This window comes from Hippocampus zosterae, chromosome 4 (assembly GCF_025434085.1).
Source record: "Hippocampus zosterae strain Florida chromosome 4, ASM2543408v3, whole genome shotgun sequence".
Lineage (NCBI taxonomy): Eukaryota > Metazoa > Chordata > Actinopteri > Syngnathiformes > Syngnathidae > Hippocampus > Hippocampus zosterae.
This window is the reverse complement of record NC_067454.1, coordinates 11157738-11184852: the sequence shown is the minus strand read 5'-3', so window position 1 is coordinate 11184852 and position 27115 is coordinate 11157738. Positions and strand designations below refer to the sequence as shown.

The following is a 27115-nucleotide window of genomic DNA, read 5'->3' as shown; positions in this document are numbered from 1 at the left end:
TTGACATAGCTAAAACACTTCAAAAACTATCCAGTTTAGTTCTTCACTTTTTTTTTCTTATATTGAGATATTGGAAACCATTTGTCGCAGATGATCCATTAAAAAAAACCCTCAGGATTAATAAAATCACTTGCAAGCCTCCAGTGGGGTTTTGTAAGAATTGACATCAGTAGAGATGATCGTCTATGAGGCATCTGGCGGGTCGGGGGGCTCTTCTCAATCCATATTAACTCAATACATTAAAATTTCTCACAATTAAATAAAAGGATCCCAAGTGGGCATTCATCGACGCAGGTTTTCACTGTGCATTTGTGCACTTGATAGAATTTGAGTTGCTGTTGAGAAAAGACACCGTTACAGAGTCCCTTCAACATCAAACATCGAGTCCAGAGGGTTTTTTTTTCTTCCAAAGGGTGCGCTTTAAATCTCAGTGCTGCGCATCAGCTCATTGCATCGCCTCTCCATCGTTGTGTCCGCCACACCTAACGTACCGGAAGGCGCTCTTTATATTAGGTGAAGCGATGATGGATTTGAGATCGAGGAACAAGGACAGATGAGTAACGGAGTGAAGGGTGTGGTGAGCAGCCTGTGGAGTGGAAAATGGGGGAATAAAAAAAACATCCTGCCTCGAAAATGTCACGCACCGAGGGGGAAGAAAACACTAAATGTCATATTGCCTTATGCGTTTGATACATTTTTGACCTCACTCAGCAGGTTGTGAAAACTGTCACAGTCCACAATTTTCAAAGCAGTAATGGCAGACCTTTGAAGTTACTGAGAGTTTGAATCGTACTACGGTGGAACATCATGGCAGTCAAGTGCCTCCTAAGGGCCCATAATTCAGAAATTAAACGCTCGCCGAACCGCCGTTCAGTGAGCTACTTTGGAATTTTGTAGTTTCCTGGGGGTGTTAAGAGACAGACAACGTAAGAAGGAAATAACAATATACACTGGAAGTTGTATGATTTAAATTAAACCTAAATGAAATCTTAAAAAGGGTTTGTCCATCAATATTTTGTGTACCGTATTTTTCGTACTATAAGGCACACATTAAAGCATTCAATTTTCTCAAAAGTCGACAGTGCGCCCTATAATCCGAGGCGCCTTATATATATACAGTCTCTTTATAGTCCACATTGGGTTGCTTCCCCGTTAGTGTTCTGATGCCATCTCGTGGTGATTATTACCAGGAAGCAATTGTAACGTAAAAGGGTTCTGCCCGATACTAATCGCCAATGCACACTCTAACAGACAATTACTTTGCGAGCCCTGCGCAGCCATTATGAAATGAAGATAATGCCAAAAGCATCGTTAACGACTGACCAAACCAAGGAAGAAGACAAGCAATACTTCTAAGGATACTTAGCCCCTTGTGAATGTGAGCCCACTAGGTTTGTGGGCCTTTTTGTTGACTCAATTGTCTTCAGAATTTTTGTCTTACATTTAATGTTTTGTAATACCATTTGTATTTAGGTTTCATGTCCGTGTTGGTGACCAGTTCTCATGGCTTTGTTGGTTGTGACGGCACTATATAAATAAAGCTGTATTCTATTGTATTCCCTTTAGCATAGCACCATCAAGTGGATGCATAACGCAATCGCAGCCTCTATTGCAGCTTCTATTCTATGTGCCTTATGATGTGGTGCGCCCGATAAGATGAAAACAGTTTTAAAATAGGTCATTCATTGAAGGTGCACCCTCTAATCCGAAGCACCTTATAAGTGCAGAAAATACGGTACTTTTAGCTCTTGTGAGTAAAGCGTCCATCACTGCAATCCATAGGGTGGTGTTTAGCTTGCTTTCTCCAATCAGATGAATTGTGAAAACATATTCACTCAGTGGTAACAGAGAGGACCAAAATCATGCTGTTGATGCTTTGGAGACGTATACGCGTGTCGCACTTCTAAGCAGCTGGACGTGGTTTTGGGGGTGATGAAAAGTAATATGAGAGCCGTCTCATATGGGAGCCGCCTTGCTTGCTTCTATCATGTCGGATCAAAGAACTTGCGAGTGGATGGATTAGGACTTTAATGAGACTGGAACTGGGAAGCAGACCTACTTCCTGTCAATCTGACAAACACTATAAAGGCCATCCATCCATCCATCCATCATCTACCGCTTATCCGGGGCCGGGTCGCGGGGGCAACAGCTTTAGCAGGGAAGCCCAGACTTCCCTCTCCCTAGCTACTTCTTCCAGCTCTCCCCGGGGGATCCCGAGGCGTTCCCAGGCCAGCTGGGTGACATAGTCTCTCCAGCGTGTCCTGGGTCTTCCTCTGGGTCTCCTCCCGGTGGGACATGACCGGAACACCTCACCGGGGAGGCGCTCAGGAGGCATCCGAATCAGATGCCCAAGCCACCTCATCTGGCTCCTCTCGATGTGGAGGAGAAGCGGCTCGACTCTGAGCCCCTCCCGGATGACCGAGCTTCTAACCTTATCTCTAAGGGAGAGCCCGGACACCCTGCGAAGAAAACTCATTTCAGCCGCTTGTATCCGGGATCTCGTTCTTTCGGTCACGACCCATAGCTCGTGACCATAGGTGAGGGTTGGGACGTAGATCGACCGGTAAATTGAGAGCTTCGCCTTTTGGCTCAGCTCCTTCTTCACCACGACAGACCGATACAACGTCCGCATCACAGCAGACGCTGCACCGATCCGCCTGTCGATCTCCCGCTCCCTCCTACCCCCACTCGTGAACAAGACCCCAAGATACTTGAACTCCTCCACTTGGGGTAAGATCTCCTCCCCGACCCGGAGGGGGCACTCCACCCTTTTCCGACTGAGGACCATGGTTTCAGATTTGGAGGTGCTGATTTTCATCCCAACCGCTTCACACTCGGCTGCGAAACGCTCCAGTGAGAGTTGGAGAGCCCCGTTTGAAGGAGCCAACAGCACCACATCATCTGCAAAAAGCAGGGATGAAATACTGAGGCCCCCAAAACGGACCCCCTCAACGCTTCGGCTGCGCCTAGAAATTCTGTCCATAAAGGTTATGAACAGAATCGGCGACAAAGGGCAGCCTTGGCGGAGTCCTACCTCCACTGGAAACGATTCCGACTTACTGCCGGCAATGCGAACCAAACTCTGACATCGGTGGTATAGTGACCGAACAGCCCGTATCAGGGGGTTCGGTACCCCATACCCACGAAGCACCCCCCACAGAACTCCCCGAGGGACACGGTCAAACGCCTTCTCCAAGTCCACAAAACACATGTAGACTGGTTGGGCGAATTCCCACATACCCTCAAGGACCCTGCTAAGGGTGTAGAGCTGGTCCACTGTTCCACGGCCGGGACGAAAACCACACTGCTCCTCCTCAATCTGAGGCTCGACTTCCTGACGGACCCTCCTCTCCAGCACCCCTGAATAGACCTTACCAGGGAGGCTGAGGAGTGTGATCCCTCTGTAGTTGGAACACACCCTCCGGTCCCCCTTTTTAAAAAGAGGGACTACCACCCCGGTCTGCCAATCCAGAGGCACTCTCCCTGTTGTCCACGCGATGTTGCAGAGGCGTGTCAACCAGGACAGCCCCACAACATCCAGAGCCTTGAGGAACTCCGGGCGGATCTCATCCACCCCTGGGGCCTTGCCACCGAGGAGCTTTTTAACCACATCGGTGACTTCAACCACAGAGATAGGAGAGCCCACCTCAGAGCCCCCGGGCTCTGCTTCCTCCAAGGAAGGCGTGTTGGTGGAGTTGAGGAGGTCTTCGAAGTACTCTGCCCACCGGTTCACAACGTCCCGAGTCGAAGTCAGCAGCGCCCCATCCCCACTGTACACAGTGTTAGTGGTGCACTGCTTCCCCCTCCTGAGACGTCGGATGGTGGACCAGAATTTCCTCGAAGCCGTCCGGAAGTCGGCTTCCATGGCCTCACCGAACTCTTCCCACGCTCGGGTTTTTGCCTCGGCGACCACCAAAGCCGCGGCCCGCTTGGCCAATCGATACCCGTCAGCTGCCTCTGGGGTCCCACAGGCCATAAAGGCTCGATAGGACTCCTTCTTCAGCTTGACGGCATCCCTTACTGCTGGTGTCCACCAGCGAGTACGGGGGTTGCCGCCACGACAGGCACCAACCACCTTACGGCCACAACTCAGATTGGCCGCCTCAACAATAGAGGCACGGAACACGGTCCACTCGGGCTCAATGTCCCCCGCCTCCCCCGGAACATGGGAAAAGCTCTGTCGGAGGTGGGAGTTGAAACTCCTTCTGACAGGGGATTCCGCCAGACGCTCCCAACAAACCCTCACTATACGTTTGGGTCTGCCAGGACGGACCGGCATCTTCCCCCACCATCGGAGCCTACTCACCACCAGGTGGTGATCAGTTGACAGCTCCGCCCCTCTCTTCACCCGAGTGTCCAGAACATGCGGCCGCAAATCCGATGATACAACAACAAAGTCGATCATCGAACTGTGACCTAAGGTGTCCTGGTGCCAAGTGCACATATGGACACCCTTATGTTTGAACAAGGTGTTCGTTATGGACAATCCGTGACGAGCACAGAAGTCCAATAACAAAACACCACTCGGGTTCAGATCGGGGGGGCCGTTCCTCCCAATCACGCCCCTCCAGGTCTCACTGTCATTGCCCACGTGAGCATTGAAGTCCCCCAGCAGAACAAGGGAGTCCCCAGCAGGAGTACTCTCCAGCACACCCTCCAAGGACTCCAAAAAGGGTGGGTATGCTGAGCTGCTGTTTGGTGCATATGCACAAACAACAGTCAGGACCCGTCCCCCCACCCGCAGGCGGAGGGAGGCAACCCTCTCGTCTACCGGTGTGAACCCCAATGTACAGGCACTGAGCCGGGGGGCAATGAGTATGCCCACACCTGCTCTGCGCCTCTCACCGTGAGCAACTCCAGAGTGGAAGAGAGTCCAACCCCTCTCGAGAGAACTGGTACCAGAACCCAGGCTGTGTGTGGAGGCAAGTCCGACTATATCCAGTCGGAAATTCTCTGCCTCACACACCAGCTCGGGCTCCTTCCCTGCCAGAGAGGTGACATTCCATGTCCCAAGAGCTAGCTTCTGCAGCCGAGGATCGGACCGCCAGGGTCCCCGCCTTTGGCTGCCGCCCAGCTCACATTGCACCCGACCCCTTTGGCCCCTCTCATGGGTGGTGAGCCCATGGGAAGGGGGACCCACGTTGCCTCTTCGGGCTGTGCCCGGCCGGGCCCCATGGGTGTAGGCCCGGCCACCAGGCGCTTGCCAACGAGCCCCACCTCCAGGCCTGGCTCCAGAGGGGGGCCCCGGTGACCCGCGTCCGGGCAAGGGAAACCTTGGTCCATATATTTTGTTCATCATAAGGGGTCTTTGAGCCGTGCTTTGTCTGGCCCCTCACCTAGAACCTGTTTGCCATGGGTGACCCTGCCAGGGGCATAAAGTCCCAGACAACTTAGCTTCTAGGATCATTGGGACACACAAACCCCTCCACCACGGTAAGGTGACGACTCACGGAGGGGACTATTAGATACAATCAGAAGTTGTGTGTGGGTGTGTGAGTGCTCGAATAATGCTCAGATAAAGTATTTATGATTTAATCGTTGCTTTCTCTTTTCTCCAAAGAAAACCAAACATACTCTGTCAACAACAAAACAGATCATCATTAAGTCATCCTTCCTTGTATGCCATTATAAGCAACAACAAAGCTTTTTTTTTTAATTGTAATTGTCTTTAATGGCTTGTTCTGTCTCCGTTGTCAGTTATGTTGATTTCCTGTCACTGTAATTGGGCCACAGTTCCAAAATAAGCACATTCAAAGTATTATTTTTTTCCTGTGTCTATAAATAACTTGATTCTGCTTTTCTTTCTTGAAATAGCTTTAGTTCTCACTGTAACATATTAAGGACAACAACTCTTATCACTTTGGCTGCATATTTAAACGAGTGAGACTTAATAGTATTTTACTTGAACGTGGGCCAAGCACACATATAAAGACAATCGGCTATTTTTGTATTAGAAAAGCGTTCTAAAGGACGTGAGAGTGCAGTTTTCCTGATCATGGGATCTGAAACGGGACGGCTCGACAATGTTAAATTATTAAAGGTCTTCGATATGTACGATTGAAAATCTTCAGATCTCACTCGAGCCGTTAGTTTCTGTTAACTGCTAAAAGCTCTAACTGATGAACAAGGAACAGGAACCAAAATATGTTCTAATCAATGTTGTTTCTTTTTTTTGTAGGAGTATAAGAAAACATGTCTGCTTGTTTTCCTGAGCTTGTGCCAGTGCGATCGCGTGAGGGTTCCGTGTCGAAACATCGATGTCGAGACATCGATGCTGGAACCGAGTCTAAAAGTGTGTGTGGTGCTGTGATGAAATTATCACAGCACCCCTACAACAATACAACCAAAAATGTTCCACGCTTGATTTTCTTTATCTTTGCGTGTGGGGGTCTGTCTTTAAAAAAAAGAATCATAATAATACAACCTTTGAATCATAATGCTTATGTGTGTACCAATCTTTGGTTCAGCAAGCAACAAAGGAGTTTTTTCGCACTGCAGTTGGATTCTATAGTTTTTTGGGGGGCCAAAATGGATTCCAAAAGAAGGCCCGGCTTCAGCAAGAGACTCACATTCAAAGCAAGAAATGTCACGTCCATGCCGTCACTCGTTACTAAATGACAAGTAGAGTGTATCGCTTGTTTTAGCAGTTACTATATAATTCCAAATGTGTCAAGCGTGAGATGAAAATGTTCTTCGCATTAAAGCTTACTACTTAAATGCAGGAATGGGAGAGGACACAAACATACAGTACGTTAAACATTGCCGACGATTCGTGAGCCAATGCACAAAGACATACGCAAACTGCATGCATGAAGAAAGATATTACTCAACGAGTCTCGGCCTGGGGCACATAAGACAGAACACGAGATTGCCCCCGTCTTGCTGTCTAATGACTCTTCTCAGTGTTGATCCACAATCATTTCAAAAGGATAAATAGGAAAAGAAAACTGTCAAGTTTTGTCAACGTGGCACATTACCAATGGCTGAACGCACACTCGCACGGCCATATAGACCAACGAGCATTGCATCACTCCTTCCCCTTTGCAGTCACGTTTCTGCTGTCGGTTCATGCCCGACACGCTATCGACGTGTTAAAACCCTTTCAGACAACTGTGTTGTTAATTGTGTTAACATGAGCCCACATAATCCCACTATCCTCCTAAAGGTCACATTATGAATGTCATTATCAAGGCTGCGGCATTCTACAAATGCGCCTTCCTGGCACTGTCAGACAACAAAAATGGTGGCACCAAAATACTGTATAGTTTGGCTGAGCTTGACTTCAAAGGGCGATTCCGAATGTTTAAAATGCAACGCAAAGATCATCAACTAGACTAATGATTGAAGAAAGGCGCACACAGTAGAAGCACTTATTTTGAAAACGTATTCGATGCAGACTGGCCTTTTGACGCTTTTTTCCGGGTTTTTTAAGTTGTATTTTTTTACTGATTTTATATCTTACAATAAATTTTATATGAATAAATATACAGTTTCAGTCTCAACTATTATAACAGGAAATTGACTGTTGTGGGCCTTTTAGTCTTTAAAACAAAACAAAAAACGACCAATTATTTGTTTGAAAAAAATCTCCAAAGAAATGGTGATGCATATTGTGAAATGTAGCTCTTTTTTTAAAAATAAATACTATTGATATGGGGATGCTTTTCGAAGAGAAATTTACCTTTCTGGAAAAACATGTATGCATACAAAACCTTCGCCATTCTGGGTAAAGATACAGGTCAGAGGTATGAGCTATGACTGAAGAGAATGTAAAGACGTTATTGTTTTGAGAGCAAGATTGTATTTGAGGGTAATCTTATGGTTCTGCATGACTACTGCAGTCCCGTATGAATAAAAAGCTCTTTCATTAAATCCGAAGGCGGCGTTCAGTCTCTCGCATCTCCAACATGCATCCATCGCCTGGGGTGAGCCACCAATACAAACGCATCACTACTAAACAGACAGAACAGATCCATCTTCGGTGTGATTGAATTGCGGCTGATATATGAAGTACAAACACTATTCCCTTTTCCCACTGTCAATAAGGACGATTTAGAAAGGAAGTTGAAACTCAGAAGAGGCTTTCTCAGGATGAATATTCAAAGATAGGAACACTGTCGTTTTTGGGTTTTTTTAATTGCGATTGTTACTTGGTGTTCTTGTGTGCTTATTGAAAGAACAAAAGAGGGCGATGACAGACGGGCATAATAATGGATGACGTGATCTCAAAGAATACTGCGGATTGTTGATGAATAATGCCTCAAAGCAACTAAGGCAAAATAAAGCGCACTATTCGGCTGCAACCAGGAGCGAGAGAAGCTGCAGTCAATCCCAGCCGACTTTGAGCAATAGGCAGACTATGACCCGTATTGCACGCCAGGGCACATATCAAGCCAGACAAGCATTTACACTCATTCACACTCAGTCACTGAGTGGGAACCGAACCTAGGCTACTCGGGTCAGGTCAGGTGAGTAAACAAATAAATGCAGATTCGTTTAGGTAGCCATTAGATAAAGACACTTCACACACGCATGCAGGCCCACACGCCCTAACCCTGGCTTTGTAAAACTACAATTATCTCCCACATCCTGAAGACAGATTTACTGTTTTATGTCTTCAAGCACTGAATGTTTTTTTTTCTTTTGACCGTCTTTTTTGCACTTTATACGGCACCTTCTTCTTCCAACAACTGACCCGCTAACTTGTTTGCTCAGCCTTATTTAGAAACAACACCGGACACATAAACTGTTGTCTTGCCGCTGTGGTCTGATGGTGTCCTTGAGGTTTTAAATGGATGCGCTCAATGTGGCGGCAGCCTATCATTACCCGAGCTCTAATTTGATAGACACAATTTGCCATGGTAGCTTCCTGTCAATCCAGAGGTTGGCACACCTCTACGTATCTATAATCTGCTTTATTTGAAACGAGCCAATGGTCACTAAAAGGAACACGCTGCTGCATCAGAAAGACATGAAAACTAGCGACCGAGACCAAAAACTCATTAGAAACCTGTCAAATGGGGGTAATGCATTAAGAAAGAAGGGCAAAATCCTCTGGCCTTTTTTTATTTTGCAAGCTGTGGATTTTCCCCAGAATTAGACACAGCTTCCATTTCTTGGAACTTTGTTTGTGACAGAATTTATGAAGCGCATGCACACTGCACCGGAATCAAAATAGAGAAAGACTTTCATTCAAATCATCAGAGCAATGGCATGTTGAAGATTTTTCTACTGATTAGAGGAAATCCTGAAATGGTTTAATTTTTATTTTTTGTGGTGGAGCATAAAAGCGCATCACACCCCAAAAAACAAAAACAAACAAACAAACAAACAACCCCCCCCCCCCCACATGGCTTATGTTTTCAGTCTCTACTGGTGTTGTGTTAATTTTCTTTCTTTTTTTTTAACACAGAGTGCAACCTTCTTTTGCTCTCGGTCCCTTGTGAACTCGCAAGCAGACACTCGCCAATCTGAGAATGTCCTTCACACAAGAGAGACTCCCAATTGAACCACTGTCATTAGTGTGGAGACGTGCAGTCAGAGAATTAGCTTAGGAATGACTCGTGTGTGTGTGTGTGTGTGTATACAAATAACTCCAATGGGAATCTTGCAAGACAAAAATGATACCCGAGCACACTGTAGTCCTGACAACGGCCGCATTGTAGTTGAGAAACAAACGTTGCAAAAATAGTATCGTCGCTCGTATAACTTCCTTCATGCAGTGTGTTTCAAAGTGGGAGTTTAATTGTTGGGTTTAATTGTTGGGTTTAAAAGAATCTTGAATCTTGTATCGTGGTGACTGAGGAACTATGAAGAACCATCATTTCAAAACACGTCAATACCCTTTAAATCGCATAACCACAGTGGTTTCAAATAATACTTTTCTTGTACAGTAGTAATAAGGATGCTTGGGGGGAGTGTGCAGTATAAACGTGTGTGGCAAAATGGAGTCTAAGGATAGAAATTGCTCTCATCCATCTCTTTTGGTGCACAACACCGGCATAAAACCTCTCACAATGTAGGAGAAAATGCTAGAGTGACACAAAAGCAATGGCAACTATAAAATTTGGTTTCTCCTGGCAAAGAGTGTTTTCCTGTTTTACTTTACAAGCAGTGGCTATTGTGCAACTAGGTAAATAAGCAATTGTGCATTATTTATCAGTCCGCAATGCGAGTTTGGTTGCACAGCAATGCTAGTCCATTCAAAATTCATGTTCCTCAATAATTCATGGATCTATTCAAACTTGGCTTATTAAACTCCGCAAAACAAATGCAACACATATAACTAAGCTCTCACTGAGTGTTACCCTGGGAGGGACGCACATTCTCAGCCACACACACGCACACACAACTGTTAATTAGTGGAAAGTCACAGATGATATTTTTGTCACAGGAACAAACGTTGAGCCCTGTGGGTAGAGAAGAGATTGGCCCGAGTGAGAAAGCAGATGCGGGCTGGAATGAGCAGAAAAGACGAAAGAGTGAGAGAGGCATGGAGGAAAAGTAAGTGATGGATGAAGTGTATTTAAAGGTGTCAATAATGAGCATGAGTAGAGACAAGATGAGATCTGAATGAAATCGGCATTGAACTCTTGGCCGGGGTGCCTCACAATATTTGTTTTGCTTTACGGTTTCCCAACAGCAATACTAGCAAGGAGGTGCTGACTCTCAACTGACCAGCTAAAAATCTAACTTGGTCTGTGGATAGGCTGGTTACCAATATACTTGGAAGTTTTATAAAACAGAAGCAAAATTAGTTGTGCTTATGAAATATTGGCAACATTATGGCTGTATTGTCCTAGAGTCATACATTTAACCGGGAGCAACCAGAGAGGTTGGAAAAAATAGTCAAGTACAGAGTAATTGGTAACTTCTGATACACACACACATTTTATATACGATAGATAGATAGATAGATAGATAGATAGATAGATAGATAGATAGATAGATAGATAGATAGATAGATAGATAGATAGATAGATAGATAGATAGATAGATAGATAGATAGATAGATAGATAGATAGATAGATAGATAGATAGATAGATAGATAGATAGATAGATAGATAGATAGATAGATAGATGGATACATATATGTTATATACAGATATACCGTATATATACAGTATAGCGAGTTAGAGAGAGAGTTGGTAATGTCCCGTGATAATGTTCACCCATTGGATGACGATGAGCATTTAAGGTAGCATCGGATTGGTCAATGACAGAGGAGCATATAAAATCCCATATGAAACTTATTGCACGTCTCTGCGATATGCATATTCCACGGGCTATTATCGCTCTAATCATAATTTTTTCAATATACTGTGCAGCTCTACTTCTCGCCCAAAGTTGGATGAAAAAAGGCTCCATCCTAGCCGTGCTACTGATAAAGTGCACACACACGCACATGCACAAATTAGACTAAGGCAAAGATATTCTAGTTGACTGCACCATTGCTCCTACATCAACACTGAAAAGACTTTAGTGATCGAGCTGCAGTAGATATTTATTCTTCTGGTGACAAACTTAAGCTAGGGTAGAAGAAACAAAGAAGATGAATAGAAGGACTTGCTCCAGGCTGGTGTAAACCAGCAGCTGGAAAAATCGCACACACACACACACACGCACACACACACGCACACGCACACACACACGCACGCACACACACACGCACACACACACGCACACACACACACACGCACACACACACACACACCTGCAGGGAGGGCTAAGACCTTTCGCTAGCAGTGGTTAGAAAAATAATCCTTCAGTCTCAGTACCAGAGAGTCACAGCCTCAAATGAAATGGAAAATAAAGCCTGTACATCTTATTCACCATCTCCTTTTGTCAACATTATGACACCGCCTGTCAAGTGGTAGAACTCCCAATGCAGAGCTCCGAGGAATAAAAGAAGAGGAAAACAGCCCACACAGGAGCAACTGGTGTGTGTGTGCGTGTGTGTGTGTGTGTTGTCAGTTGGACCTCATCCCAGAAGATCCTTTTCTTTCCTGCTCACTGGAGCTCACACACACCAGCTGTACAATTGCCACGGCAGGTTAATCCTGACATCAGCAGGAATGCTGGGTAAGTATGCATGAATGTGTCTCCTACAGTATCCAGGCGTGCTCCGGTTTGCCCGGATAGATGGTAATTCGGGTGGATGTTTTATTTCAAAATTGCCTTAGGAACTGTGGGTCTTACTAGATGCAAAAAAGAATCAGGAACAAGACCAAAAAAAAACAACAACAAGAGGATAAATGATGAGTAAAAAGTAAAAGTCCTTTTGAAGTGTGCTTTGGCATTGAACTGAAATTGTGTTCTTGCGTGTGTGTGTGTGTGTGTGTGTGTGTCTGTCCTTACTGGGTTATTGATTCATAGTTCCCCTGAAGGAATAGGATATTAATGCTGACCTCTACGGAATCAGGGTGGAATAACAAAAAGAAGAGAGGTAGATGCATGCTCAAGATGGCTGCTGACTGACTATTGTGGAAAATTTGTGGTCAGTTCGTGAAACGTGAATGGAATATCTTCCCAAAGTGCTCGCGAACAAGATTTGAGAACAACAAAAAGGCCTTTTGTATACAGTACATAGTAAAGTCATCTTTAAGTTAATCTCTCTAAATAAAAAAAATTGGGAGAAAAAAAGTGATGTGTGTGATGTTTGTTGGGTGCATATGGTAATGAAAAAGAGGTTTGTCAATGATCAACCAGGAACGATTTGATTCAATTATATCATATCAGCTCGACATGCTTGGACCTGGTTGGAAAAAAAAAAGGCATCAATAGCGAATTGAGCCAAACTGCACTCCTCTTTCGCCTTCTCTCCTGTTCCCCTCGAGCTGTCCTCTTCAACAGCTCATTGCGAATTCCTTTAGAGAGGTGGAGGCCTTCAATAAGCACTCTGGTGCAGCATGATGAAAGGATGAGGGGGAGGGGGAAGGGGAACCGAGGACCTTGGGGGATGGGCGCGGCGAGCACAAATTGCGATGCGGAATAATGATCTCAAACTAATCGGTAAAGTGTCAGATAACTAGTTGAGTGCGGGAAACCACCCGTGCGGACTGGAAAGAGGGCTTTTAATTTTACATCCCTGGTTCAAAAAAATGATTGAATGAGGTTCAGTTGGGTCCTTTTTTTTAAATATTCCTTTTGATTGTGAATTATCATCTTTCATCATCACAAATGACCTTGATCGATGAGTTACATTTTAACATCGACGTACATGGTCACTTCATCAGTTCGAGCTCCACAATTAATGGCGACATGTTATTGATTAGGAGAGCTAGGTCAGAAATATGGCTTTTGCAGGATTTCCTACTTTTATCTGTTTTCTCTTCTTATTATCATCATTATGGTCATCATCATCATTATTCATTTACAGTTACTTACATCCATTTGTAGAGGCATACCTCGTGAGCTATCTGGTATGCTACTCATAGATCGATGCTAAATTATTTAATAATTTCACAATGTTACCGCATGGACCCCTCCCTGCTCTTCTTCTTCCTCTTTTTTTTCCATGGTCACCTTTCACAAAATAGCACGTCCCTTCACCAGTAGAGCAAGGAGATGCCGTTGAACCAAATGGACGACAACGTATAACACCACAAGGTGCGTACGTGCATTAATTCAAAGGCTACGAAAAACTAGCCCGGAACACACACGGTAGCACCTGCCTCCCCATCTGTCATGCTACTCACATGCGGTCATTCCATCTCAGTCTGATCATCGTTATGTGGTGCAAAATTGGTTGGCCCATGGCCTACGGCTGATGACATTTACACCACAGATCATGCACTTGAATACACACCGGCAGCTGATACACACCAACACACTGAAACGGGGCAGTGATACTTTTCTACCCTTTCTTTAATCAAAATGAGCAATGGCACATTAGTACACGCTGGAATGTTGCCATTACTGAATAAAAAAAATGAAGCTTTTGACGTTAATTGCTGTCATGTACTGTACATTCATAGACAGTCCCCTCCAAAAGTATTGGAACGGCAAAACACCAGCTAGACTCTAATCTACTGGCCTTTTTGTTTAATCCCTTAGTACCACTGGAAACGGTAAAAAACAATATTCATGAGTCAAACAAGACAAGCAAATCATTTATCCAACACTGAGGGTGGCGAACAAATGGAGTGCTGCAGCAAAGTGGAGACGGAAGTATGATCAGGAGGATTTCTTAAGCTAAGGAACATCAACGGGGGTCAGCTAATATTAGCATGCGTGAGATTAAAAATAGGGTGTGAAAAAAAATTGGAGCCATATTTGTATTTGCCTTCGTGCCAAGACAAACGGACTCTGTTTCTTCCTTGCTGACTAAGACGATGAAAAGAGAACACACACACATTTTAAGATGCGATTCCATCAAAGTCTGACATCTCACAAGACTTAGTTTACACATCACCGGAGATGAATTTCTTGTACAGTGGTCCCTCTACTTATGAACGTCTCTTCATACGAAATTTTCAAGTTACAAAGCGCCTCAACAGGAATATATTGCCTCTTGTTCCGAAAGAAATGTAAAGATACGAAAGGTAAAAATACAGTATGGGCTGCTCCTCGCAGCTCTGAGTTTCCTGAATGCAACATGCTTATAGCTGCTCTGCTATTGGCTGTTACTGAGTATTACCCTGGCATTCCGTTGGCTAAGAGGGACCTCTACCGTATGTGTCTATGTGTATAGATAGATCGAGATATGTCTATGCAGCGTCCTCGTCATTCGCCCCTCGGTCCATGAGGTGTTCTGATAGTTTTACGTAAATATGAATAAGCCGGAAAAAGTGTTCACCAGTGCGGTGATCGCTCACTATCCTGATGTTTGCCTTGGACATTTTTGAAGGATTGCTAAAAGCTGACAAAAGCAAAACTTGAATCAGTTCTTTACAGTGCCAGGCAAAACTTCTGAGAGAGAACATCAACTCAAGAGCGCAAAAAAAAAAAACAGATGAGGACCCAGTTAAAAGTTAAATAAATGACCATCATTTTTATTCTTCACTCTATTCTTTGTTTTTTTTTAACTATAACGTGCATTTGTTATGTATTTTGATGCATTTTGATGCTGTAGAAAACATTTATGTCTGAATTTCGGGGGGCTTGGAACGGATTAGGGCATTTACATGGAAAATGCGTCTCTATTTTCCAGTTAAGAAATTTCTTCCGGAACCAATTAATTTAATTTCGTAAGTAGAGGTACCACACTGTATCTTTTTATGTCCTTGGCCACAAAAGCTGATTCTGCTCATACCGGAGTCCCAATTGATCTTAATGCAATAGCTCCTTTTTCTGCAGTGCAGTAAAGTCAATGATTGTTGTGCTGAGCAGGACTAATTTGTTTTGGGCGTTGAAGTGAAGAACGGTTGGCTACAATCCAAAATTAATGCATTGAGTATTGATTGAATTTTGCCGGGAAAAGCTAAAAAAAAAATCAGGTTGGGATTGAATCAAATTATGTGGAAAAACTAGCTTCTGACCCAAGATGTGATGACTAATCAGGTCTGGGTTCATGAAGGCATTCACGAAGAAACATGAATATTCTGTAAAAAATATATGAATAAAATAAACAACTTTAACATGGATACGTTCGCGTCGCTTCCCAAAACAGATTTTCAGGAAAAGCAGCAGTTGTTTATTAAAGCATCTATTCTCAAGGGGGATTATCTCGCCGCCTCTCACACAAACCTACTGCAGACTCAGGGGCTTCGCGGCAAGAGTCAATTAGAAGAGCTCCCGACTGTAATTACACCGTGTTAGATATCCCGGCCCACAGAGACACTGGCGTTAGTATGTTTGTCCTTCCTCTTGTCATCTACCTTAACTATGGTTAGTTCACTTTCAACAATTTTTTTTTAATTCATCATAGAAATGGAGAAAGAGGAAGACAATGTATTTCAATGGCACACACACACGCGCGCACACACACTCCCATTTCCACCCATGTGTGCAACACTCCTTTCATCTCTTTGTCCTGCTGGCTTTGGGTCAGAAAACATGCTGACGACACCAAACGCGTGCTGCAACTTTAGATCAATGCAAAAGGGCAAGATAAGACGTCTCACAAACATGCACACAGCGTTAGAGCAGTATCAAGACGACACTTTTGGACAAAATATAGGTAAAATCTCAGATATTTTCTACATGTCCCATTGTAAAACATAGCTTTGATCTCGACATCACAAGTTGATGTCAGGCAAGAAGGAGCGCTCAACTGCTTCCGCTGACACTGGACAATCAAGAGATTTGGTTTTACTCTCATCTGCTAAATTCAGCCGTGCATGAGCTCAGATCTTTGTGCCCCCCCCACCCCCCTCTATCCGAGCTTGAAAATGAAAGATGTTCACATTCCTAACGGTAAACTTTGTATCTCTGGTGTAGTCATGGGAATGTGTACATAGAGGAGGAAGCGAGTTGTAAGGATGAAAAATTATTTACCATTCCAGAAAATCATTTTCAGATCCTAAGCTACATTTTGACATTGGAATATATCATGAATGGGCTCCATTAAGTTTGATACAAGGACAAATGCTCCATATAGCCATTAGTCAGTAGCTCAGACCTTCGAAATACTGTATGTAGAGAACATTCAGACAGCTGGCCTGGCTTTAACTCAACAATAGAATAAACCCAATTAGCAGCAAATCAAAAAGTGTACAAGTGAAAGTGTAATAAATTGGCTGCAAAATGTCTTTGTCATCACACCGAGGCTGCCAGGCGACCTGCCAGGGTAAAAATTGGCATACGTGCCTCAAATCAAACCAAAGCTTGTGTTTACGCGCTTTGATTTTTTTTTGCTAATCAAACAAATGCACTGAAATCAGGCTAATTAGGCAGATTGATTGCCATTGGTCTGAGGATGGCATCCCATTTGGACAGAGCCGCAGGGCTTGTTGGTTGTAGTCTGGCTAAAGTGGTGGCTTGCATTACCAAATTAGGCGCCAGTTACAGCAGGAACATGCAAATGGCGTTTAAACAAATGGTGAAGCACATGCATACACTCTGGATGTTACTTTAAAATAAGGAACAGTAATATCTGGTGCTGCATATATAATTGAAAGTACAGTACCAAATGGAACAGAAATACTCATTTGGAACAGGTTTTGTTATGTGATGCTGGTTGACTTTCAAGGTGTTCAAATATCAAAACATTTCGTCTCATAGGAAGTAATACAAATTGAATGAACATGGTCCAGGCCCCGACCGTAGCCGGTGTAAAACATAAAAAAAAGAGACAAAGCAAAACTACGTCTGAGAAACACACAGAGGAGACCGAACAGGAAAGTGTTTGCATACGGATAATGTCACAGAGGGTTCATTTGTAACTACTCAGTAATAAGTGTTGTTTAGTGTTAATGAGCCTCTGCTTGGCAAAAAGAAAAAAAAACATGCTTTTAATTTAGATTTGATGAATTGTATCACTTACATTATTACCAGACTTGGAACAATACGTTTCATTTCCTGTTCCAAATATAATACGTAAGCAGCCAAGGTGAAAAAAAACACTCTTGTTTGAGACGCTGGTTGAGATACGATTTCACAAGATTTTCTGATTCAAATTTAAACAAAAGTTTCACTTTAGAGGCAGATTTTCCCATTAATTTGGACGAAGAGTAGCCTATCGGGAAGTTCCGCCGCCATGCTTCAAAGACTCATTTTGGAGGGCCAGCTCCGATGTTGCATACGTGCTTCAGTGTACTGGAAGGATGGAAAATAACATCTGCATCCTCCCTGATGAGCTCCCGGTTTGTAACAGGAGGAAGCTCTGTGTGAACCATCGTTAGAATGGCGAGATGAGAATATACCACGACAAACTGCAATTGAGATTACCGGCAGAAGAACCACCGTAGGAGGGCAAATCGTTGGACAAATATAGAGGCACACACTAGAAAAGTTGCTTTTTCAGTACAGCGTCGAAAGAAGCATAGCATTAAAGGTAAAACTGTGTCCCCTGCAGTGTGAATTCATGCTTGGCTGTGCTTGTGCAAGCCAGGAGGGAGATGAGAGACAGATGAGAGGCAACAAACGCTGAGGAACCACATTTATATTCCAGAAGGGAGCACCAATATAAGTGTTCTTCGGTTAGTTTCCAGGCTTTAGGGGTATTTGTCCGACAAGGCAGCAGTCACTGATGCTTTTCCATAACTCGCTTAATGACCAGAAGGGCCATGTAAGAGAGGTCGAGGGACAGACACCTTTGGATACTGCTCAACTCAGCATGTCCGAGATGTGCCAATACAGATATGGAGACTGACGCGGCTGCAAACTGTCACGACGAAATAAGACACACGCATTGTTGTCTGGAATTTTTTTTGCCAACAAGGCCGACACACAGCACAGAAAGCATGATGAATCGTCATTCATTATAAATGTGATGTCAATTCATTTCAAAGCTCAACCTTCTCCCTACAGTTTATGTTCTGCTGGTGGACTTGCTTTACGCACGCCGTAGCATGTGCAGCGTGAAAGGATTAGCAAGAATAGGGGTGAAAAAATGAAAAAGTTTACTGCAAATTTTCATTATTCTGGGTAGAACATTCAAGCCAAGGTGTGAATGTATCACGTTTAAAATGAACCCAGAAGCATTGCAAAGTCATTTTGCAAATATTACCGTCCACTCTTTGTTATCTCTTCAATCACTCTGAGAAATACGGATGAATTAATTCACGTAAAAAAAAAATCTTGCAGTTTCGTCCTCATTGCCAGACTTGACTCTGAGCAGCGAATTAGACGCTGTTTTATTGAAATCTTCGCATCAGCACGATGTTACGGACTTGATTGCATTTATGATAGGTTAATTGCTTGAAACCTAGGGCGGAAGAAAATTCACACCCCCACGATAATGTTTACATGTAAAGTGTAAAAAAGACAAGTGGTTGCTTGGCAACCTCAGTGATAAGCAACTCGGGTCAAAGACGCTGCTGTGAAAACCAGAGAATGGCGCTCGGCCTGAGTGGAGACCTGGCTCAAACCCAGATTAGATTCCATTTTTCTAGTTTAGTGAAGTAGGCGGCTCACGGCGTGCTGGCCAGCACTCCCAGTGAACTGCAACGATACAGAAGAAGAAGGGTAGCTTTGAATAAAATATTGTTTAAATATCTGTTTAAAGCCACTGTAACAGTGAAAACTTCTAAAAAACTGAAAAGTGATTTCCTCTAAACTTCCAAGACAGAAGTGCTAAAATTAGTTTACCTTTGTTTTGATGACCCTGCTTCCGATTCTTGATAAGAAGCAGATTCACGACTGCTTGGGTTTGTTTCCCTGAATTGTATCGGTAATATAAAGAGAATCAAGCACACTCTGGCTTCGAAATCGCTTTCTGGCACAACCCTGTGCTGAACATTCAGGAAATGAGACATAAACATGTGCACTTTGGTATTAGATCAGACTCTATCCGGACAAGCACCAAACAGTAATCATCACTGTAGATGCGGGGAAAGTCTGTGGGAGGACAAAAGAGACGAGAGACATAGTGGACGTCGCAGCTGGAATCAAAAGTCGCCCATTAAGTGACATGCTGCCCCCAAACACAATAATGATGCAGGAGAAACAAACTCAGCATATAGCTGACAAAAAGGACTTTGTGGAATTAAAAATGACATCTGGATTTGCTTTTCATTTCACATTTTACGCTCTGACTTTTTTTTTCTTTCTCACCTTCAGTTTCTCTTCGTAAGCTCACACACAGTCAGTCACTCGATATCAAACATGATTTTTATTCTCCTGTCCAATGACGCTATCTGATTTAATCCGTGATGTACTTGCACCGGAGCTGCCGCAAGTGACTATGAGTGCGCGTCATTACGTAAAGCTAATTAAGCCTGTGAGGAACAACGGCACAGCCGAGGAAATGTTCGCGAGATAAGGATGAGCACACTCATTCATACATTCACACCGGGTTGATTGGAATGACTTCACACACTGACATACAAGTGTTGACACTGGGACTGAACAGTTCAGTTCCATGCTAGCGGGTGATTTGACAGTTAAGTTGTGAAGGGTGACAAAAGAACTTTTTTTGGGGGGGGGGGTCAAATTTGTGTTTGCAAAATGCTGTGCTGCCATACAAGGGCGGAGCAAGATGAGCACAGCTTTTTATTTTTTTGTCTACAGAATTGTAACATCTGTGCACCGAGGCCCGGTACTTGGTTATTGACCATTAAAGCAGACTAACCTATTGCGGATTTTGGGTTTGCAGTCTCGGTATTTCATGGGGTGGGGTGGGTACTATAATATATACTATGCTCATGCAGACAGAATATTTGTGAATTTCATTCTGAAGAGGTGGTTTGAAACGTAACCCCCAAGGATTGAGATGCTGAATCGCAAAAAAAAAAACCCGATGCTGCAGAAACATTTGGAGGACGACAAGACGCTGCAGTATTTAATTTGACACGCAACTGATAAGGAGACAAATGCTGTATTTTTCCTGAGAAGCCCCTAGCTGTTGAATGTGGAGATGATGAACTATAACACCGGAAAGCAGCAAACGAGTAAAAGCAGAGCGGAAGCAAGTGTGTTCTCGTTTGTTTGTCTTTTCAAGATGGGCATCTTTAAAATTTAGAATGCCGCGGAGATGACGAATCATGTCGCTTAGCGAGCAATCTGGAATAGTCTCGGTCACCCGTATGGTATACCGAGTTGGCACAAAGCCCAGCTCAGCAGTTAAGAGAAAGAGGGGGGTGGCGGGGTGTCAATAACGACAGGCGGGACTATGCAGTGGGAAAGGGCCATGAGTATTTTATTCCTCCGTGTTTCTAATTGGCCTCCAATGAATGAGAGCCTCACATTTGCCCCATTAGAATGTAAGGTTTTTAAGTGATTACCATTTAGCCATCATTTTTTTAATAGGGGGGGGTCACCACATAGTAATAATGGTGATGCGCCGAAAGTCAGTTGCAGTTCAGCAGATGATTTCTTCTGTTTACCATGTTACGAGAGTGATGATAACCTCAGTCGAGTTTGAGTGTCTGCATTCTCAACAGCGAGGAAATAATTATGGAGGGAATAAATTACTCCCCCACACGAACATGAAGTCACACTTGCAGATCGACTCCACATCTGTCCGCAGAGTGAATCATGCCTACACAAAACTGTACGCAAGCTATATAACTAGTGCAACGCCAACACGGAGAATTAGCTGCGAAAATGCTGCGAAAGAGTATATGGGCGGATGTAAATGTGAACCGTGACCTACCGGTGCTGTGCGTGCAGTTTTGCGATCGTTGAATATAGTAGAGAGAACGGGGATTGGATTTTTATTTTTATTTTTTTGCCATATTAGAATGCCCTTTTTGATAGGATCATAAATAAACATCATGACTGTAAGAACAAAAGTGCACACAATGTGTGACGCACCCACAGAACATGACTTAAACTGATTTTATGTCTTCTACTTTTAATTTCCGGTTGACTCGGCACAAGAAGTCTATCTTGGAAAAAAAATGCAAGGGGTCCTATAAAGTATAAAATGACATCCATGCTTTTGAAGGATATTGTTGAACCATTTGGAGCATGTGAATTTAATTATTAATAAAATGATCTCGTTCGAATTTCTTGATTCCCTAAAAGACAGATGAACATTATCTGCTTACTTTAGGGGAGATTTATTGCTGGGTTTATAATTCCATAAACACAATTTATCTTTAATGACCTCTTCATTTCTGACTTTTCACCAAATTGTTCCCTCATGTGAATCTAATTATCCGCAAACTCAATCATGTGCCTGCAGACAGCGAAAAGATAGATGCTTTGCTGGTGGTTTGAACTTCTGGGAAAAAAAGTATTATTTGGACTTGAAAGCCAACGTTTTAAATGTCAAGTGTGTGAATTAGCCACTTTTCTCCATTTCTTGTTTAGTTGCTGAAAAAAAAAACAATTGAAGGTGAGCTGGATCGTACACTTCTAGATCTTTACACTATTCAAAGGTGAGACAAAATTGAAGTTGTCAATAGCACTTTTGGCACACGTTAAGACCTCCACATATGAACCCGCAAAACTAGGCCTCAACTGCACAACCATAAGTGGTCTTCTTTCAATAACAGCTTTATCTCATTCTTCCATCAGTCTTTGTCGGAGATGCGATCGCAGCATCCCGACTGCAGTTTTAAGACTGCTGGCCCCACAAGGCGAGGGGGAAATGATGGAATGTCAGCGACGTGGATAAATGATGGTCGGGTGGTAAGGAGCCGAGCAGAGAAAGAGAACGACGCAGAGGAGCTGCTTTGGAGCACATGGAGCCGTTTATATGTACGCTGTGTGCTTTTTTTTTTTTTTTTTTTTTTAATGTGGCAACATGTCGGCCCTGCGAGCTGCATGAGCAATGGCTCTCAGCGCGGTGGAGGCTGATGCAGCATAACAATAAGTTTGCGCACACACTCCCGCAGGCTGCACAACAAACATAAACCTTGACCAATATAGTGGTGTAAATAAACATATTGTCCAAAAAAGGTTCCAGGATTTTTGTTCCAAAAACATATGTTTCAAATTTAAACCACAAATTTTCCACTTCAAAGTGAGCCCGCTGGTGTCAAACACACTTTTCCTAGCCTACTTGTGCCACGCCTTCCTTGCACTCCTGGAAGGGTTCCTCCATAGCACCGTCATCATGGCTATCTTGTCGTCCATGTCTTCAAAACAAGGCTCACTGATGATGAGCCCTTTAACTTTGGGACAGTAAAATTATACGGAGCGACCTCGGGTGTTTCAAGATAGTTGCTCCAGTATGGTGATGGCGCGTGGTTGTGGTGAAGCAACCTGTCCTGCCACCACTCTCGTATTTGCTCACACAGTGAACGAAGCAACTGCTGGTTAACTGTCAGATTGTCGTTCAGGGAGAAAGCCTAGAATGTGTAGTTTGGGTTAGAAATATATGTTTTGTGACACGAGTCCTCATCCACATAAATTTGTAATTGAAACACACACGCACGCATACACGAGGGCAAGTTGCTTTAGGCAAAAAGCAAATGATTCTTCAGCCAGATCTATCACAGTTGATTACAACATTGTAGTTTTCCCAACAAACTCAACGGTATTTATAGAGCACTTTAAAACAACCACTGCTGTATACAAAGTGCTGTATGTGGTGCAAGATCATAAATTCAACAACAAACAATCAAACAATAAATGAATAGCAAAGACAGTAGAAAGCACAAAAACAGTCAAACTGAAAATGAGTCACTGAGTCAAAAGGCACAGAATGGAAATGAGTTTTGAGACGAGTTTTACGGATGGGCAGCGAGGGGGTTAGTCGAACGTTCAGTGGGACGTCATTCCAAGCACACATGCACACATGCGCGCACACACACACACTGTATCACACATGGATATGTACACTGCCAACATCCAACACACAAACAAGAATCTCTCCCTCTCCCTCATTACTCCCCTTGGAGTACAAAGTGCAATAATGATGCAGCTGTATTACTCCATTTCTCGTGTCAAGAGTGTGTTTGCAGCGCACTGTAAAACCATCGTTGAGGCGGCCACCATTAGCATAAAGAATGATTTTACGGCGCAAGCCCTGCCAGTCAAACTCATTACTCACTGTAACGACCTGCATGGTTAAGCACAGTGAATAGTTCAAGTATACAATATTAAACTCCTCATTTGTGAACAGGGAGGCAAGAGGTGTGTGTGCCGTGAGGACGAACGAGAAGGGAATGGCAATGGATATTGTAGGGATGCACTGGGAAGCTGAGATTTAAAAAAAAAAGAAAAAGCAATAATCAACAGACTTCCACACTTCTTTCTACAAATAGAACAGATCAATGCATGCGATCACAGTGCCCCCTAATGGTGGCCAAATGCCATTTACACATCCCTCTTAGCTCATTATTGTTCACAACTAGACTATAAACATGGCATTTTAAATAGCTCATGTAAACGTCCACGAAATAATTATTTTTTCAGCAGTTACAATGGAAACGACACACAGGAAGTCAATTCATCCCATTGTTGGCACCCACGGCCTTTTCACCAAACTACCTGTGGAGACGCATGTAACTGTCGGCATGTGTTGCATGCAAGCCACTGCACTTACCTATTGGAAAGCATCGTAGCGCTGGTAAAAAAAAAAAAAAAAAATTTAACAGGCTCCATCAATATTTGATGGGAGACACATTCACTGACGGTCACTTTTCAAATCCTGCTCTATACAAATGTGCAGCCGTTCAGAACTATCACTGTGTCAACCTGTCACAGTGCGCAAGATGAAAGTAATGAGTCATATCATATGAGTCATAGTGTGTATGGAAACCTGCAAGGGCACTACAACCTCAGCCAAGAATTCAACATTTGTCACCACTGCAATCAAAGCACCAATGTCTTTCATCAATGTTTGAAGCTAAAAGTAAGATGGGGCTTATCATGTAAATTGGATCAGGGATGGGCAACTTCAATGCTGGCGGTGGCCATAATATTTAATCTGTGTATTTCCTAATGTATGACAAAAATACTATTTCAAATATGGACGAAATACATGCATGTGTGTAAAATAAATACTCTTATTTTTTGTTATTGACAATACATTCTTCATTGCATGTATAAAAGATCCTTTATAGTAACCGAACAACAAAGGCTTTGATACAAAAAAACATTTTTTTTCCAGTGCATAAAAAAATGACTATTCAAAGACGGCAACAAGAAATGAATATTAAGTGCATTTTTGTTTTGTTTCAGAAAAATCAACCCACTCAAAAACTGTTATATTATTGAGGTACTATTATTGTCCTGCATGTCATTCATACTGCGCACAAAGAAACAAAACAAAACAAAACAGGATTAAATTTAGTTAAATGTGGTGGAGAACTAATAGCATTTTGAAGCACATGCACGACGGTGTCTCAGAGAGACCACACTTTGCAAGCCTTCCACCAATTTCTTCAGTGGAGGTGCAAGCGTAATGTCATCACAAACGACTTCAAGTATTCCCTCAAGTGACGAGGTAAGTGCCTGGCATATGTTACACATGCTGTTGTCATCATGTTGAGGAATTAGATTCGCTAGGTTTGTCTCCTTTGGGTATCCGTAGCAGGGAGAGGGCAGCGAAACATGGCGACCTCCTGTAGGAGATGGGTGCCCTATAAAAATAATTAGCGATTAGAGCTGATGGTAGCTGGTTTCTCTCGGCAAGCAGTATTTTTTTAGTTCATAAATTTTTTTTTGACAAAGTCAGATGAGAGACATTGCATTACAATTTTAAGGGGCTGTGTTAAAATGTCTTCTCTGTCGAACCATCAGTAATTGCTTGGCTATCAGAAGATTTATCAGTATTTCCTGCAAATAACATTCAGCATAATAAAGACAATATTATCTGTGGGTTGCAATAAAAACACAGCAGCATTCACAGCTCCCGAAAAGAGGAGTTAGACTTCTCTCCATGTCGCGAAACAAGAGGCTGGGCGAAATATTAATAGCATTGAACGGCCTATTAATAGACTTAAAACACTTAACACTACAATGCCTGTGACTTTGCGTGCACACTTTACACACTGCGAGTGTAACACGAGTGCCTAGCTGAACGTACAGCAGCGGCAGAAACTTCACAGCTTTCCTAATAGGATTATATGGTGTGGCGGCTCGAAGAGATAAACGCATGAATGGGGCTAAGTGAGTTTGGTGGGACTTGTACGACTGACCAGCAAACGTCAGCGTATGGTGGTTCTCCACACGGGGATAACTTGTGTTTAAGGCTACACATGGAACCGTGCAAACAGATCCAAAATTGGAAAGATGCTGGGAAATGAACAAAGTGGAGTTCCGTAAGGCTTTTTGCCTCTGAGCACGACACAACTGACGAGTCGAGGAAAACAAATACATTAAGAAACTGATTTAAAAAGTCTGCGATGAGATGGCGACCAGTCCAGGGTGTGCACCGCCGCTCGCATGAAGGGTTGGGCTGGGGTCTGGCACACTCGAGACCATAATAACAGGAAAAGTCAAATAAAAATGGATGAGAGGACAACTCCTAAAATGTCGCAATGAACTGAAGAATTACACAATGTTGAAGCTTGGATCGTCCTCTGTGATGCTTTATGTCTTGCAACTGTTGTTTCTCTTCTTTGTTTATAATTTTATCTGTGGTTTTATTATTTGCTCTTGGTTGTAAAGTGTCCTTGAGTGTTGTGAAAGGCCCTTACAAATGAAATGTATTAGTATTGTTATTGTTATTTTTGTTTTTTTCGACATTCAGACTCCAGTTTGGTCCCAGCGTAGTTACAAAGCGTATTTACTTGTTTGGCGACCGGCTGACTGACACAGTCGATTAAACTGATGAACCAGCAGCGATTCATTTTGGGATATAATGTGTCTGGATGTTTTGTGCACCAAAGCGTCACCACGAAGGCAACAAGCCGGGCCGTCGTCCTCTTCATCTCCGACTCCCTAATAAATTGGCTGCATGGATACTAATCGCTCATCCCAGGAGAACCTACTGCTTATCTTGAAAGGCAGGAGCGAGGGGAAAAAAAACTGGGAATGTTGTGCTGATCTAGTTTGCTGGGAAGATTTCAACCGTTAACTCATGTCCCCTTCGCCACTGTTTAGCTTGACAGCCCCTTTTTACATTCTTTTTCAAAGAGCGCCTGAATACGCAAGTTAGTGGCCGCTGTTTGGGATCTTAAGTAAATCAGGCGTTTGGCAAAAATGAAATCCCATCATTCAAATTTTAATTCGTGAAGAAATAACATGCTTTCATTTTCTATGAGAAACCTTCTTTAAAAAATGGCCTCCCTCAGCAGGATATTAGCCCCTTTTTACATTTCCAGTTGTGACACATGGTTTCCTGCTCTTTAAAGCGCTCGCTGACTTCTTGTGATCTCCTCGCACATTATTCACCCCCCACCTCTCTCTCTTTAATCTAAACAGCGTTGCTCACTCCTCACCTCCCTCTCCGCCAAACACGGCATCTTTCCCATCGGAATCTTGAAACGCAATAATCAGCGGATTTTCCCGCCGTCACAATCCACGAACGCACCTCCCATAACACACACACACACACACACACACACACACACACACACGCACACACACACACACACACACACACACACACACACACACAACTCCATATCTAACCAAAGATATGCGAACGCACATGTTCACCGTCAAGCTCCA

The 27115-nt window shown here is 43.4% G+C and overlaps 1 protein-coding gene across 2 annotated transcripts in view; it reads right to left on the bottom strand.

Annotated features, from left to right (window-relative positions):
* Positions 1 to 27115, bottom strand: part of smyd3 (SET and MYND domain containing 3) — a 54970-nt gene that overhangs the window by 10265 nt on the left and 17590 nt on the right. The gene's annotated exons all lie outside the window — the stretch shown is intronic.